Genomic DNA, 19,131 nt, shown 5'->3' with positions numbered 1-19,131 from the left:
AAGAACAATATTAAGTCACAGATTTTAGTTTTTTAATGAAGGTTTATTTACAAGCATAATAAATAAGAAGTAATAATAGAAAAATAGTCACTCATTAACTGTTAGGGTCTTCTTCAAAGTTCAGCTCAACTCTTTTCATATTTTAGAATACCCTGTGTTTTCCTCAGAGCTAGTCAGAAAACAAAACAGTAGTTATAAAATATCAGTTTTGTCTTTCAGGGCACACTCTACCCTAAGTGCAAAGTAAACCTTCTGGATTTTTTTACAGTGCAACAGCTCCTGTTCAATTGTAGTTTTATTGAGCACTTTCCAGACTCCAGTTGTCTTGTATTAGTAGCTCCATAGGGAGTCCTCTTCATTGCCCTCTCTCTCAACCCAGAGGTTAGGAATCTAATCTCCTTCATCAGCAGTGACTGTGGTATATCCCAAAGGGTACCTACTCTGTAGTAGTTGTCATGGTGAGTCAATTACTGATCTGCTTGCTTGGCTGTTTTCTATCCAGGTTCAAACAACAGCTTGAACACCAATACCAGCAACATGCTTCCCAGACTAAAGAGGCAGACACTACGCAACAGTACATACACATACATAATTACACACAGGTGTATGTTATTTGTCTATCTATACTCTAACACAGTAAGAATCAAGTCAAAGATTGCTTTCCATTTCCCCTGTGTATGTATGTATGTATGTATATAGATAGAAAGATGTACAAATATATAGAGAGAGATCTATATATATACACACACATAAACCATCTACAATACAAAAGAGAGAACTGAGGTTGCTTTTCTGTCAATTTTAACCTGCATATCTATGACAGAATGAAATAACTACATCATTTTGGCATTTTATTGCAGTTTTAACATACAACTTATGAAGTAATAAACATAAGCATACCAAATATGCAACCACATCAACAAAAGTGAATAAAGTAAAACAATTTCTTAACCCTCATCACAAAATTGTACTACCACAAACATTAAAACAAATATGATATTTAAATTCTGCAGAAACAGTCAAAAGCCCAAACTGGAAAATTATACACATAAATGTACAAATAAGGTAAGAAAAGTCTCATCTCTCAACTGTTACTAAACCACAAATAAATTACTGATACCTGAAATACACCCTGAAAACTATAAAGGTTGGACAAAAGAAAATTATATTATAAAAATCAAATTATTTAAACATGTACTCAGATACGAAACAGAAAGAAATGGATGCATAATATGGCAAATGTAACTAGAGCCAAAATACAAATTATAAACCAGAAATAATTAATAGATTCATGGACTGAGCAAAAGCTATTGCCATGTGGTATCCCAGAGAGACTGCTGCCCAGCATTTGATGTACATATTCCATTCAGCCATATAGTTGTCTCATTTAACTTAATATCAGTGTCACTGAAAAAGAATTACTTCTTTTGACTACAGAGTGCTTTGGTACTCTAAGTAATGTGTTAGACTTAGTCCTAATATTTATAGGCAAGCGCTCAGAACCTGAAAGTAGTACTGTTTCAAGTGTTTGCTAATTCTATAGGCAGTACGTAGATCACTCTGTAATAAAAGATATGTTACAGAGAATGAACTTAAATTTCAGCCTAGATTGCAACTCCCCTTTGTCAATTCTTCTTGTCTTCTAATAAACATCCTCCATATCCTTTCCAAATGTGTCAGTATCACTTATGTGATACTATATATTAAAAACAAAACATTATAATAATCAATACTGCAAACCACATGACAGTGCTAACTGCTGTTTTTCTTATAAGGTGCATCATAGACTAGCTTAAAATTTTATAGCTATATTGTTATGTTGATAATAAAGAAAATGTCATTACTGACAGTTCTCAAATCATGGAAGTTATTACGCTCATTTGACACTTCCTTTTTGAATCTGTAACTAGCTGTGTTACATGTCTTCTCAAGTTTCTTTACATAGCATTTTTTTACATTGATTTTTAAAATATTCTCTGTACCCCAGGAATATGCATTGTCAGTATCTTCAGGTAGTTGTCTAACATGCACAGTTTTAGTGGCCACCCTCTGAAGTCATCAGCAGATCTTTTTAAGCTACCATACCTACTTTTGTTAACTCAGAAAGTAATAAATTAAATAGTTTTTGTTTGTGTCTTTCGGCTTTTCCCAGTTAGGGGTCACCACAGCGGAACTCCAGTCCGCTAATGATTGGCAGTTGATTTTTACATACCGGCTTGCCAGGCCTGACGCACAACCTTCAACGAAGATACACCCATTCACGCATGTCTCCATGCAGAAGACGCTCTAGCTGAGAATCAAACCGGACAACATCTTACTGTGAGGTGACAACACTACCGCAGCACCACCACAAATAGTATAGAGGCTAAATCAGAGCCCCGGAGAATTCCTGTATGACGTGCTTTCCAGACAGACCCTGTGCTATCATGCTGCAACCTCTGTAAACCAGAGATAACCACCTAGCCAAAAATGCACTCAATCCTCTTTCCTCTGAGAGTCAGATTTATTACTGCCTACACTAAGTGTAAATGATCTATACTCAAGAACATCCCTACCCTGTTTTTTGTGCTTTCCAGTCATTCAGAAAGATTACACTAAGTGTGCATATAGTCTACACTTTGTGGTAACTTTTATGAATCCTTCTTGATATTTAAGGCTGCAAGAAAATCAGTAGGAAAACTAAAATTAGGAGAAAGAAGGTGTGAGTTATTCCTGTGGTGACTGTTCACTCAGAACAGTATACACTTAGTGTTGGCATTAATGAATCCCAACGTACTTTACATATATCATTAAAAGGAATGGTGTCAGATGCCTTCCCCGGAACCAAGTATATTGTGTGTACTGTCAAACCTACACCTAATGATAAAAACTGAATAAATAAATAAGTTAAATAATTGAAAAATATAAATAAATTAGTGAGACGATCTACAGAGGAGACAGTCATGCTAAGGTCCTTTAGCTAATAATTTTGATAAAGCAGATTTAACAAAACTACTTTTTATTGGTAGACTTGAGGACTATGTAAACTTTAACCATCTTCTATATGTTTCGCCAACAGTTGTCAAGTGGCTGTAGTAAGCGTTCAGCATTGTAACGTACCAGTGTCCTCACAACCATCCATGAACTTATCAGGGCCCGCTGTATTGTTATTTCAGCTTTAAATGCAATTGTTCTTTACTAGAACCTGGGAATGAACCACTTAGTAACCACTCATAAACATTAAATAACCTATTAAGAGTTACAAAATTATTTGCAAGTTGTTCCAATGATTTTCACATTGCAGTTTAAACTTATATTTGTAGCACTCCTAAACTACAGCTTTAAACTTCCATGTAGTTGTTGCATAGTCATTCCTGTACCAAAAAACTCACGTTTACTTTCCATGCATTGTAACATCATATATTATTATTAGCCCTTTGCAGACTTTTCCTCCACTGCTTTTGCCAAGCAAGTCTGTTACATTTTAAGGCAGTTAATGTAGAATATGCAGTGAGATAAATTGACCTATTTTATTAATAAAATATCTATATCTATATCTATGTATATAGATAAATGTCCCAACAATATTTTGCAAAATGACTGAAGAACGGAGCTCACCATTCTCATTTTTTTTTTACTCTTCATTTATAGATAGGTGAGCCAACAGTTTGGAGCTGTGGCACCTGGCTTGATATATCAGTGACGACTTGCAATCATGTGTCTCTTTTGTAAAACAACGACAACAAAGTCTTTAGTCCTGAATCTTTGAAATGGTCTGTATAAAATGTGCACAAAATATAATTTGCACACAGCACATTTGTGTTCAGAAAGAGTAAAATACACATCTTAGATTATGAATATATAAGAACATTAAAGATATTTCACACAAACACTCCCCATTTTCATTTCTCCAACATACAGCACTCCCCTCTGTGCTGTGGATTTTGTGACATTCAGCCACTGAATGGCTCTTTGGAATTTCCATGACTCAGATGACCAGTGTTATTAAGTAACTTAAACGTGTTTTGAGGGTGGCTGTAATCACAGTGTGAACGTACACAGAGCTGAGGAAATATAAAAATGAGTAATGTTAATAAGCAATACAGCATTTATAAAGGAATGATATATAACAGTTACAACGGAATAACACCATTATTTATCTGTGTTTAGAAAAGTCAGTTGTTATACTACTAAGATCACTTTTTAGATAGTTCCTTTGTTTTTGCACTATGACTAATGCCAAGAAAAGTGACTCAGCTTGAGTGGAGTAGCTTGCCTTTGCAGATTACTTGACAGGTGATACCATACCTGCCATAGTCATCTGAGATACCTGAAATCAAACAAGGATATGTTGTTGACCTTTTATATCATGCAAGTCCTATGATGTCAAAATTTGTATAGCTGTCTGTTTATTAGGAAACTGCATTTTGTTTTGTAAAATTAAGAACAGTTAAAGAAAAAAACGCTATTATGAAAATTTTTTGTGCATATTAGGAATACAATGATTTTTGTACAACAGCTTGGAGTTGCAGTACCTTAAAGGTAGCAAAATATAACTTACTCATTAAATCTGAACCCAGTGACTCAGCACAGGAGTTGAACAGTGTAATCTGTTAAGAATGTTGCACTTCCTTTAATTTCATAACCTGTCTGAGCAAATCCATATTAAAGATGCCTTGTCTCAACAGTTGATACAGCATGACGTAGGCTGACACTGACTCTATGATTGTCATTGTAGAAACTGAATCGAGTAAGTACCGTAAAAATGTGTCATGTGGTTTCATTGTTGTGATTAAAGATTACCTGTAAGCTCTTATAGTCATCTGCAGCACATTGTGTATTATTGCATTACATTTCTAAGAAAAAATCCTTCAAGACAGATGATTCAGCTGTGACAGGTGGTTTTCTTCATTCTGGGTTGTTACAATAACATTACACTGTAGACTGCAGCAATCATGAATCACTTTTGTTTGCATCATAGAAATAGGACTGCAAAGGCAATTAGAGTCACTCTAATATTAAAAATTATATCATAATTAAGATTATTATACACTTCCTGTTTACCTAATAATTAATACGGACATTATGTGTTTACCCTTGTAATGCAGAAGGTTTGCTATATTTTAATACAAGAATGAAATGCAAAGAACATCAGTTTGTCACTGGACGATAACTAGATGTTATATTTGATAGTAAGACGTATACACCTTGCTTCAGGGACTTAACTATATATGCTGTATATACTATCCATGATGTTCCTTTACTGAACATAATTTTTGTGAGTCCATATTTCATTTTTGATTTTATATCCTTTGAAGAAGGTCTATTATGGATCAGTGCATAACCCTGATAAACAAATTCAAACAAATAAATGAATAAATATGGTGTAAATTACTTTAATAAAGTGAAGAATTAAATCCTGTTGCATACTTGACTTCTGATGTTTAAAATCCAAAATCAGTTACAGACAATCCTAGGGAGCAAACAGACTTTCTGAAATAGCATAATTTGCAGATACATCATTGCTGTAGTTCTGCATAAATGATTCAATTAATGTTTTTAGCTCTTTTTTTCCCCCATCATCATCCTATGACCTTTTACCCCATGCCCTCATCCATTGCTGGTTCTGAGCTGCTTCTTTAAATCCCCCAGTGTACCTGATTCAGGCTGGGGCCAGATGCTGAGGGTAAGGTTGCCCAGGGGAATGTCTTCCTGTTACCTTCCCGGGGGGGGTGGTTACTTATTTACCCCAACCCTCTATGGTTGAACGGACATGCCGAGAGGTAGGCATGCAATGGGGATGTGCAGCATTAAAGATATTTTACACACACACACACACACACACACACACACACACACACACACACACACTCTCTCCATTTTCACCTCTCCAACATACAGCATTCCCCTCTCTCCTGTGGATTTTGTGACATTCAGCCACTGAACAGCTGTTTAGAATTTCCATGGCTCAGATGACAAATGTTATTAAGTAATTTAAACATATTATGAAGGTGGCAGCTCAGCCATCTTCCCAACATTTTCCCCCTTTGAACTGCACCCCCTTTATCAGCATCTCCAGCCTCCAACAGAGATCACTGATGGGAACGCTCACTCACCCATCCTGCAGTGCCTGTCTGTCAGTCACTCCAGCTGCAAACTGAACCAGTTCGGCTGGGATGTAGTCAGGGCTTTATCCCTCTACACCACTGAAGTGGCTAAAAGGTTCAATGAAAGGTTAACTTGCCTCTTATAATTAACTAATACATATCTTTGTTAATGTGAACATTTGGCTTAAAGTTAATCAGTAACATTTAAGAGAGCTCAGGCTTCTAGCCCCATTGCATCAGTCTTTCTGGATGCTAGAAAAAACTAGTTTGAGCAAGTAAAACTGGATTACCTTTGCTACTTATAATAAAGCTACTAATACAGGGGATAGTGACTGGGACTCTGATCATACCCCATATTCTCATTTAGTTGAGAAATGGATTATTAAGAAATTCATCTCAAACACAGAAAAAGCTCTGCTCAAGAGATGAAGATGTACATCCATTTTGAGAACATATAACAACTTGATTATGACAAAAGTTGTTGAATCACAGTTCTTTGTAGTCCATCCTCCATGTGCTACCTGTTACAGAGGAAAGAGACAGAGTTGGATAGAGAGCGAGAACTGTAGGAAATCATTTACAGCTCTGAAAGCTATATCATAGTTAGTGCTGCTAGATACGTCTTTATAGTAAAGTGAGCTTTAACTGCGCCAATGTACTTCAAAACAGAGAGGAAAAGAAAGGAAAAAGACAAAAGAGCCAGAATTGTTTTACAGTTTGAAAACTGCAATACATTTACTGCTGCTTTATAGACAGTGACTACAAACGAGGTACATCTTGAGCCTGTAGCAGGTTTAAAAGCTACAGGAAAGGAAGCGTCAGTCAGAAGTGTTTTAAAGCTTTTAAAGCTGTTTTAGCTTCTTGCTTCTGTTCAGTTATAGCCATTGTTCATGCTCTCACCCCAAACTAGAGAGTAACAGTACTGAAAGGCATACTTCTTATCTACCACATTCAGTAGTGTCCCAGTTTCAGCCAATGTTTTAATCTCTGTTCTGCTGTTTTTATGCACCCTTTGAGAACTCTGATATTTGCTGTTTCACTGGCTGAGGTATACAGACAATGAGAGAGAGGAGCTCATCAAAGTTAAAACAGAGTCAGAGGATTCGCATTGGGCTTCATATTGTACTTTGGTCCATTGAACAGACCAATTGCACAGTGCAGCTAGAAAAATAAGTCAGTAGTACAGCAGGAGATGCTGATGTTATTGGTCTGTTTTTATTTTAGTTGTACTGTGCTACTGGTTAGCTGAACAGGCCAACTATGCAGCTGTGCAGTGCAGCTTGAAAAATGAACCAAGACCACAGGCAGCTGTGCGACTGGTCTGTTCTTCTAGTTACATTATGCCTTTGGTTCATTCAACCAACCAATACCACAGTGTACTAGAGGAAACAGCCAGTAACACATTCAGCTGTAATATTGTTCCATTTATTATCTGCAGTAGACTGGTAGTCCATCCTGTAGACCAATAACACAGTGCAACTAGGAAAAACGGATCAATAGCACAGGGAGCTGTTGTACTTATCTGTTTTAATAGCTGCACTATGCTAATTATCCATTCAGCACAGTGAAGCCAATAACCTAAAAGATGGCACTTTAAGCCATACATGACTCGTAGCATTGTAGCAAGGAGCTTGTACAAAACCATTTGCTACACAGTACAGTTGTCTTAAGGCAAATTTTTATGTGCATGTCCTCTACATGCTGTTTAGTAGGGAGGGCACTCTATTTTTTAGTCATCCCCTACAGCTTTTAAAGGTCAAGGCTATGACTTTTTACATTTGAAGGATGAAAAGTATGCTGTAAGGTGTTTAACAACATTTTATATGCACATTTCTTATGTCACAATATGGCTGAAAATGTCTTTTTCTTGAATTTGGGGTACTCAGTGGACTACAAGGCTCATTTCTAACTTGCTTCACCTTCCCGTTGTTGTTATATGTACCAGTTCTTCATGACTTTTCTCCTTTAGCATAGTTGCATCCTGTCACTATGTTATTTTTCCTCAACTAAGTCTTCAGTCAGCTCTTGTTTTATTCTATATATATATATATATATATATATATATATATATATATATATATATATATATATATATATATATATATTTATATTTATTTTTTGTTAGTCAGCAGTCTGCTCCCTCAGGACACAAGCAGTTGTTTTCACAGGTGACCTAGGGGCACTATCTGGTTATGAGACTTGACCAGAATTGCAGTCAGATAAACTGAGAGTGAAGGAATCAAACACAAGAATATAGGATAAAGCTCATTAGCATTTCATAGCCTTAATTCTCTGTGCTAAATTGTTGATTGAAACCTATGCCAGACTCACAGCTTAGCTGTGCTATTAAGTTTTTGTGGCTATTTCTGCAGTAAAGTAATAGTCGTTTTGCATCCTTTAAAGAAAGGCCTGTATACTTACTGTACTGTAATCATTTACCTTAACCCTTATATAGGAAGGGACCCGTTTATTGATGTGCTTAAATTCCTTAGCACTTTACAAAAACAAAAACCCCTCAAACAGTGAATAATAAACAATATACCAAAATATTAACTAACAGTGAAGTAAATTTACAAGAAAACTTCATTTAGAAGTGCAGTAGCATACAAATAAAACAGCAACAAATAAAAATCAACAGGCAGTCCAGTATGTCTGTCTTGAATTTCCAGGATTTAAGCCTTTTCCAGTAAGCCTGCCATTCCCTGAATAATTTCCAGGAATACAAATTTTAACACTTACAAGTATACTTTAAACTGTAGCAAAGTCATTAAAACTTGTAAAGATTACAAGAATGTGCCAGTCCAAATTTAGCTGAAGCAAAAATTCAAGTGTTCTGTGCATAATCATCAGCTACAAATAAATGGGCTTTAGGCAACTTCCATAAATAGAATAAAGCAAAACCCATAAATGCTGCCTATAAAGTCAAAAACTTCTTGCTGCAATAAAAGTCCAAGTCATAAATGTTCTGATTCTGCTGAGCATTACAGAATACCAGCAGTGGGGCACCACATCAGGATGAAAAAGCAAATCCAAACCAAATTCTCCAAGACCCATACTCCAAATACACCAACACACTTGAACATCAAAATGCCAAATGATTCCTCCTTCCCAAATACTCTTCCATTCTGGATAGATATTACAGGATGTTACAAACCAACAGGAGACTATGCATTCCTCGTGGCAGCAGTAAAATTACTAATGACCAACAGCATCAAAACCATCTTCCACAAAAAAAATTGTGCAAAAATCTTAAAAATTGTAAATAAAGGAAACAGCACTCCACTGGCTAATAATTCAGATTGATCAACCCAAGCAACACGTCACTGCCTTTATTATTATGTAAGTGCAAAAGCTGCTTCCTTAATTTCTTCACTGTAATTGGCATGTATCCATCATGCAACATTTAGCATATTATTTACATATAACCTTTGTCGTTGTCAAATCTTCCACAGATACACTGACTCACTTTGTAGCATATGTGACATGTTATATTCCTACTTATATTGTTTAGTTCTATAGTGCACGTATGTTATAAAGTGCATGCTGTATGTGCTCTGGAGCTTGGCTTCTCTACATGTTGTCAAGAGCACTTGCTCAGAGCATCTGGTGCTTCATTCATAAGACAAGGTGGATCAAGGTGCTGGTGATGGTTTAGCATTAGAAATCACTGCCAAAGCCATTTTTATGTATGCAGTGGCAGTAATTCCTTTTTTGGAGATTTTTTTTCCGCTACCTCATGTTTATGTGGCCACAGATTTGGTATATAAGTTCTGGGAGTGTGTGTGCGTGTGTGTGTGTGTGTGTGTGTGTGTGTGTGTGTGTGTGTGTGTGTGTGTGTGTGTGTGTGTGTGTGTGTGTGTGTGTGTGTGTGTGTGTGTGTGTGTGTGCGTGTGTGTGTGTGTGTGTGTGTGTGTGTGTGTGTGTGTGTGTGTGTGTGAGATTTTCCCCACACATTGGGCAGTACAGAAGGGGGCTTGCCCCCTGTAAAAGCAATTACAATTTGAGCTTTTACCTTTGCATGTTACCGGCATTTGTGTTCGGTATGTGTGTTGTCACCTTTTGTTATTCAAGGTGTCATAATAATGGAGCTTTTCTCCCTTGGTTTCAGAGTAAAAACAGTCAAGGTCTACATTTGATAACAAGTTCACCAAAGCAGGCAAGCAACTAAACAAACAAGTGAACAAACAAGCACGCATAAACATAACAAAGTACAGAAAGAAAGGAAAGCAGATAGCAGAAGGTTTGTAGCAGAAAGGAACCCAAACCTATGTTTTTGTCTTTATTTAGAAACAGGAACTGTGCTGAGGTTAGCATGCACTGCACTTCTATTTCATATCCTGTACTTCTTTAGACTATCAGTATGTGTAGTTACTTCCGTTCTTAGAACACTGACCAAAATATGGCCATCGTGATATGGAGCACTGTCCAATTATGTTGCGAGATTTATGCTTCTTTTTGTTATTGAAAATTTATAATTACATTTACAGAGTCAGTTACACTTGTCCAGTTAGGCCATCATAATTCTTTTGGGAAACACATTTCTGTGTTGTGTGATCTTAACTCCATAATTATGTTTAGGAGATATACTTTTATGTTGCTCATTTACATCCTTATAATTGGAACAGTTCAGCTGTTTAACCTCTGCTTGAAGGGAACAATTTGCTGAGTATTTTAAAATAAAATTGTGTTGCTTCTACAGAGATCAAATTCATTACAAAATGCAAAAAAGGAGTTGGTTATAATTATTGTGGTGTGGGGTAGTTTTTCTTTTTTTTTATTGGATATGGTTTCAAACAACTCATTTCATTCAGAAACTTAAGTTGGATAAAAGGTGATTGTTCAGTCACTCTACCCATCTGGTAATTGTTAGGAGCACCACATTTCTGTTGTCTAGTCTTACCCTTGTTATTATATCTTATTAGGACAAGCAATTTCCTGTTGCCCAAACAATGCCTTATAATTATGTTAAAAGAGATTGACTTACTTTCCTTTCATAAATGTATACCCTTTAAAAAGTCTAAGAACTGACTAATTATTGAAGAGTTTGACTAATTATCTAAATGTTGCACAGCAGAATACCTACTTCAGTTGTTGTAACTGTTTCTGTAAATAGTCTTGGGAGTCCAAAAGTACACCAGAATAACAAAGACATACTCTGCTGTTGAACGAAACTTAACTATATACACTGGTGTTATGCATATATTATACACACACACGCACACGCGCGTGCACGTGCACACACACACACACACACACACACACACACACACACACACACACACACACACACACACACACACACACACACACACACACACACATATAGAAAGATACATACATACACAGATAGATAGAAAGATAAACACGTTACAAGACTGTTAACATTGTTGCCTGAAAATTGTTACAACTGATGGAATTACCCCCAAATAATGTTAAGGATCCTTGGCAAGATTCCATCTGTTTTTTGTGCCTTGTACTTCTTCAGAAACTCCATATACTAGGCAGTTCTCTGTCTGCCTTGTCTTTCCAAACTGATACCGAATGCTTTCTCTAAGGTGAACAAAGATGTAGAAATATTGAGTTTGGAACTTTAGTTTTTGTTTGTTTCTCATCCTTGTCTGATCCTTGCCTTCTTATGTTTTTGCCCTTCCGAACTTAGTCCAATAATTTTCTTTTCTACTCTGCCCCTTTCTAACACACTCCTAAAGAATGCCTTTTACCATTTCTTAATGTCTGCCATTAACATTTCTCTGTGCTCCCTTCTGTCTTCTGGATGCATTTTGACACTCTATTTTTAACTTTCTTGTCTTTCCATAAAACTCCCCATTCATTTTCCAGACACTGTATTTCATTTCCTTTACTCATATGACTGCCCTCTCCTACTGAACTAAACTGTTTTTTTTATTTTTGTCCTTTTTTTTCTTTTTGCCATGGCAGTCCTTTTTAACATTTAACACATTGTTGTTCCTCTGTTTTTTACCCTTATATAATTCTGCATAGCTCCGCTTCACCTCAGCTCTGTCTCCATTTTCAGTGATCATTGTTTATAATGCACCCCCCCCATTCTGCAATAATCTGCTCCTCTATAATCCTAGGTCCTGAGCTTCTTGGCTATTAATGGATCTTTGTCTACAACTAATGTGAATCACATTGCAATGTGGTCACTGTTAGCAAGTGGATCCACCTTAATAGCTAATGTGAACTGCACTGTTCTATTACTAATGTGAAGTAATGTTTGATATAGTCAGTATTTGCAAGTGGATTCTTCTCTATAGGTAATGTGATCCACACTGTGATCTGTTTTTTATTAGCTAGTGGATCCTTCTTTATAGCTAATGTGACCCAGACCACGAGCTGGTCACTATTAGCCCTCGATCCTACTCTATAGCTAATGAGAGCAACACTAAGATCTATTGACTTTTAGCCAGAGGGGAGCCATGACTTGTTCATGTTATCTCTTGGTCATCCTAAGAAACACAATGCAAGAGATCAATTATTCTTCCTTATCTGAGTTCATATAATGCTGTTTGTGAAAATCCTTTACACTGAATACTTGAATCAGGCTGTTCTCTTTGTCCACTTTGGATGATGGGTTATTTCTGTCTTCCTGTCCCCTTTTGGTAATCTCTTTTCTGTTTACCATTTTTTCACAAAAATAGTATTTATTTTTCTCTACATGCATATAAACAAAGTACAAAATGAAATAGCAAGTTAGACATGAGGGACATACAAGATATTTTTATAACCATTATAAGCAGTTCTACTTTCGAATAGCCATGGTGGTACAGCAGTAGCGTTGTTGCCTCACAGCAACAGGTTCTCCTGTTCGATTCTCAGCTGGAGTGCCTTCTGTGTGGAGTCTGAATGTCCTCTCTGCAGTCGAGTGGCCTCTGAAAGACATGTGTGAATGGGCGTGCCTTTGCTGAAGGTTGGGTGTTGGGCTGGCAACTCGTCACCATAAAAATCAACTGCCAATCATTGGTGGACTGGAGTTCTGCTGTGGCAACCCCTAACTGGGAAAAGCCGAAAAGACAAACATAAGCCGTTCTACTTTTGTTGTAAACAGGATACACCAATGTTAATGCAGCTTTCCTATACCCATATCGAAAACACCATATTACAATAATATTGTAAAACTTTATCCACAATGTGGCAACCTACAATAAAAATGCAAAATTGTGCCAAAAAAAGAAAATTACAGCTGGCTTTTAGCTTTATTCTATACCTTTTTCCATGATCTAGAGACTGGCATTGGACTGGTTTATTATCTTGAGTCCACATGGCGCAGAAGTTTCAACAAATCTCTCACAAGTGCCATGACAAACTGTCTTCTGCTTTCAGCCTGATTCATTCTCTGATGGGGTCTAGCCAGGCACTGGGGAATACAGGCTGTTCAATCTTGTATTACAGTTTAACTTAAAATAAAGTACTAAATACACAACTTGACACATAGACTTACAGGAAGGGCGAGGTTTGACAAGAAAAACTACACAGCATTTGACAACTAGAACAGTCTGTTGCTTATAATAGAAGTACTCATTGTTTGAAGGCAACATAAGTGAACTTTCATCTGAAGTTTTCCACCAGAAACACAGACAGAAAAAACAGCTTCTGAACAAAGCAGATCCAGCTTTCAGGGTTACGTCATAAACAACTGTGATAGTTTAGTGCTCTGTTTGTCTACTACTATCACCAGAATCATATTTTTCAATAACATCCTGCAATTTTCTCACACACCTGATGGTAAGATCATTGAGATTGGCTCACAGGGCATTCTGGATCTTTTCTTCTAGCGAGGGATCCTGTTCCGTGAGAGCTGTGACTACTGCAACATAAACCATGCAATCCTGCCTGAGTGCCTGCCAGAGACAGAGAGGCAACATATTAATAATGCTTGTTTCCACATGATACAGCATCATAAAACTAATATCCACTGCCCAGCAGGACTACAGCAAGTGAAATTACATTAACTGACTTGTGTGACAGTGGAGATGGCAGATGAAGGAAACCAGCTGCCAATGAATCAACCAATGATATTTTATTTTTCTTCAGTGAAGAACCAGACTATTAAACATGAATACATTGTACAGCACTGCCATCAAGACACTCAGTTCCTTCACTTCTCATTATCTTATTCCAAATCAGTATTTCATGGAAGACCCAGGACTGCATTATAGGACAATACGTTAGAAGACTCTCCCACTGGCATCAGTGGAAATCAGACTATATACTCAACTCTCTTAACAATCACTGCAGGCCACTAGAATTGGCAGGTATATGCATAATGAAATGGTGACTTGCGGGCCCAGTTTCAAACTCTTTTAAAAATAAATACATAGGAATAAAGTGCAACTGTGAAAGAAATTAATAGTAGTAACTGGAGTAGATCACCATTGTGATAGCACTGACTTCTAGATCTTTTTCTTTCAAAAGTCGGACGAACTTGGCAGCATTCTCCCTCCTGGCCAGACAGATTCTAACCCCTGTGGGACTTCAGGACATCACCATGAGAAAACTGATAAACTGTATCATATTTTATTATTTCTTGCCACAGCATGAATCAAATAATCCAGCCAATGGTTTTAGCCTACTCCATGGTGGGTAAGAACCTCTTTGTGGAATTTCTTTTCTATCTACTTTTCAGGCAGTACTCCACTGCACTGTTTTCTGTGGTGGTGGTGGTGGGGAGTCAGATGCCAGTCACATTTTTGTGGTATGTCTGCTCAGGAAAAAATTAAATTAAAGTGGATGCAATTCACAACATCCCTAACTATAACAACTGCCAGGGTTTCAGCAAAATAATCGGTAGAAGAGAGAGGTCCCTTCAAGATTATCTAGAAAAGAACAGTCTCATGGACCTAACCTACAAGGGCAAAAGATACACTACGGAGTCATCTATAGCCAATTCCAACAGCAAGACCTGCACGTATGGCAAGTGCACAGCCCCAGAATCAATTCAAAAAGTAAAACACATAAGCCAGCACAGGTTCTGTTATATAAATGGCTATTTTAATGTTAATAAACATAGGGCAAAAATACCCCTACATGAATCATCAAACCGGTTTTGGCCAAAGCCTTCTTCAGTGATGAATACAAAAATGAATGAACAATTACCATCAACAGTAATTTATATGCAATGCCCTCAAGTTATCCACTATCTGACTGGATGTCACATAATTCAAAAATGTTTCAAAAATACTCACTCAGTCCTGGTGGGAACAACCCCCCCCCGCCCACTTGACTATCCACTTTTTTTTTTTATTATTTAAAATTTCATATAATACAGCCTTATCTATACATCTGTGAGTGATACAATCAATCACAATAAATCTAAAAACACCAGTTGTATGTTTCAAAATATGTTTGTACAAAGCACTGGATTGTCTCTTGTTTCTGGTGTCACTTAAATGTTCCCTTATCCTCAGCTTTAGGGGCCTTGATGTTCGTCCTACATAAAACGCCATACATGTACATCTTGCCAGATAAATTACCCAACTGGTACTGCAGATGGCAAAAAATGAAATATCATGCACATTTGGGGTATTTGGGCTGCTGAAACTATCTTAAACACCCTTGGACTATAGGTATAATGTCCACATGGGCTACAACCCACCAGTTTTTGTCCATTGATTGTTCTTTGGACTGAGGAAATATCCCTGTCCTGCCACCTCTTATACTGGCTAAACAAGGTACCCAGAGAGCGACCCTTACTAAAAGAGAATAGGCAATTGTCATTCAGGTGTTCCCTTAGTTTACTATCAGTCTGCAAGATGTTCCAATGTCTTGAAATCATTTCCATAAAAGCCCTAGTATTCCTACCATATGTAGTGACTAGCCTCACTTGATGTTTATTATTAGGTGACCGTTTGTGATATTCAATTTAATGCCTCCAGCTTTCACCCCCAACATGTCATTAGGAGTATCCCAAAGTCACAATTCCTCCGAATAAGGAGGATTTGTTTCAACTCCTCCACATATAGCCAGTACCAACAGGACCTCATTACTCAATTTAAGGACAGGGGTTACACAGCAGGTGACATCTGTAAGGCCAGTAGGTTTGCCACACAACAAGATAGGGGTCAATTGCTTAAATATCTCAAACGGTCACCTAATTTGATGATTAATGTAGGGGTATTTTTGCCCTATGTTTATTAACACTAAAATAGTCATTTATATAACAGAACCTGTGCTGGCTTATGTGTTTTGCTTTTAGTCATCTATAGCCCTCAAATCCCCCTTTTGGCTTATAGCTATGCACTGCCTCATCTTTAGAGGTACATCAAAATTACTAAGTGTGATTGAAAGCAAGGCTAACAGTAGGATCAGTACAGCTGAAGTGAGTGAATTTTCTGCAGCGAGCTTTAAATGTTACTAATATGGACTGCTTAAATTATTTTTTTCCCTTTGGAGAGAGGGTTGAATGCTAAAACCTGAGAAATTTACTGTTAGAGCCACTGGGCAAAATATTGTTTCTTGCCATATTATTATTATTATTATTATTATTATGGACTACTTTTATAATTATCAGTACTATTATTCTTAAATCCTTTGCTAAAAATTATATACTGTTTACAACAGAGATTTTCTTTAATGTGCTAATTTGTATTTTGCCATGTTTATTAATTGGCAAATGTATACCATTTATCTGTACTGCATAAGCACTGCCCTTCTTCTTTTCCTAATATAAAAATAAAACATTACTTGGGGGATGGCACATCCACTGTAGGCCTTCCTGCTGCTTTTTTTTAAATAAATGCATTGAAATTTGTTTTCTTTAACAACTAAAAGACCAAATAACAATAGAATAAATACTTTAAAACATAAGTTCAATTATGAAAAACAATAACTGTTTATAATATATACAAATGTCTGAAATGAATGTAAAATATCAAACAAATAAAATAAACATTTATATAAAAGAGAGAAAAATAAGTTTAGAGAGAGTTAACATTATTTGGAATGTCTCAATAAGTGATGAAACCTTTATCCAATGGTTGTTGAGGAAACTCTTTGGATGCAGTTAAATCTCTCCAACTCTGTTTTTTTTTTTTGGATATTACTTCTTTTAACAAGGTCAGGAAATCTTCAAAGCTTTGGGAGGTAATGGAATTCCACTTCTGAGGGATACATTTCCTAGCTATAGATAGGATAGTCCATAAGAGATAAGAATTATGTGTATTCAAAGTGTAGCCCTTATCACATTAAGAATGGCAATTGTTTTAGTCAATGAAAAGTGTCAGTAAATAATTCTTTAAGAAAATTAGCAAGATTTCCCAGTACTGAGTTAATTTGCTGCAATCATAGAAAATGTGACACCAGTCTGCTTTACACTGTTTTAAACATCTGCAACATTTAATGTTTTCAGTTTTTCAAAATTTTCCTATTTTATGCAGAGTTAAAAAAGCTCTGTGGAGAAAGTTCTGAGTATAAAGTCTCCAGTATTGACACCAAGATGTATATCTCACAGAGAATAACATGTTAGCTTTCTCATATTGGGTGTAACTAGGAGAGAGGCCTTTCATAAATAAATTCCAATGTTTACAGGTTAATATGGTCTTACAATTTATTAAGATACTATACAATTTGGATGTGATGTTATCAATTTTAAAGTTATTATATAAGATTTCAGAGAGATAGAATACTAGAGAAGATTGATCTAAGAATGATGAGTTTTTAATGATTCTACAAAAGGTCTTGTGAGTATGTTAGCATGCTCTGTAATAATAGCTAATTCCTACAACTCTTTCTAATATACAAAAACATACAAGCATTTGTAAATAAACATAGTGAATTGACAAGATAGCCTTAGTAATTATAAAATAGAGCTGCATATATTCAGGACTATATAGATAAAAAATAAGAAATATGATACAGAATAAATATTCAATGAAAACAATAATATATTCTAAAATCTAGCATGGAATCTTAAAGATTCCCAGTCTGAAAGATGTGCTAAGATCAGTCAGACTGCTTTCCCTAATTGATGTCTGTCTTCAAAGGAGAAAAATAAATTATTCCATTTATCTTTGTGAATATCAATTAAAGAAGTAATAATTTCATAGTTGATTCAATTGTTTTATTTATTGAGCTGCATAAAACTATACCCAAATAATTCAAATAACTAATTGTTTTTCTCCAATGATATTATGTTTATTAGATTGATTTTTAAACTTATTATTAAGTATGATGTATTTGGATTTTTGTTTATTAAAGCAAAGCCCAGATATGCTTTGAAAGTAATTTATTATAGAATTCAATTCATTTAAATCTGTATCAGAATTGGGCAATGTAAGTAAGCCATCAGCAAAGAGACCTATTTTAGAATTATAATGATTATACATATTTATGCCTTTAATGTTTGTGTTATATATTGTTAGATAAGCAAAAACGTCAGTTACAAGAGCAAATAAAATGGGGGATAATGGGTAACCTTGCTTGTTTCATTTAGCTATTTAATACATTTTGAAGTGAAAGATCCAAATTTGAAATAAGCTAGGTTATTACTATGCACAGTTTTTTTAACATGGGAATGAAAGATTGAGGAAATGCTGATTTATTAAGTATACCAAAAAGGTAATCCCAGTTGACCAAATCAATGGGTTTTTCTGTATTTAAACTAATTAATAAAGCTTCTTCATTTTCTCTATTTAAAAATTCAACAAGTGAGAATTATTTTAATATTATCATGAGTATGCCTCTTGTGTATGAGTCCTGTTTGATCATTGTATATTAATTCTAATAATGGAACGTTCATTCTGTGAACAAAGATGGGCATGATCATTTTGTCATCATTATTTAAAAGAGAAATGGATGCATAATATGCACAAATCTGCAGATGTTTGTATGGGACTAATAAGTGAATATCTCCATGAGGGTGGTGTTATATTATGGGTCTGCACTTCAATCAATGTTTATGAAGCAAAGATACAATAGTTGAAGGAAATAATTTGTAAATTTCTATAATGATACCATCCACACCGGGGGCTATGTTAGGTTTAAAATTTCTAATTTTATCTTTGACTTCATTTAAATATATTTGTTTTTC

Source organism: Protopterus annectens, chromosome 6.part0 (assembly GCF_019279795.1).
Source record: "Protopterus annectens isolate FY-2018-M chromosome 6.part0, PAN1.0, whole genome shotgun sequence".
Lineage (NCBI taxonomy): Eukaryota > Metazoa > Chordata > Ceratodontiformes > Protopteridae > Protopterus > Protopterus annectens.
The sequence above is the reverse complement of the archived record's forward strand: the minus strand, read 5'-3'. Positions refer to the sequence as shown.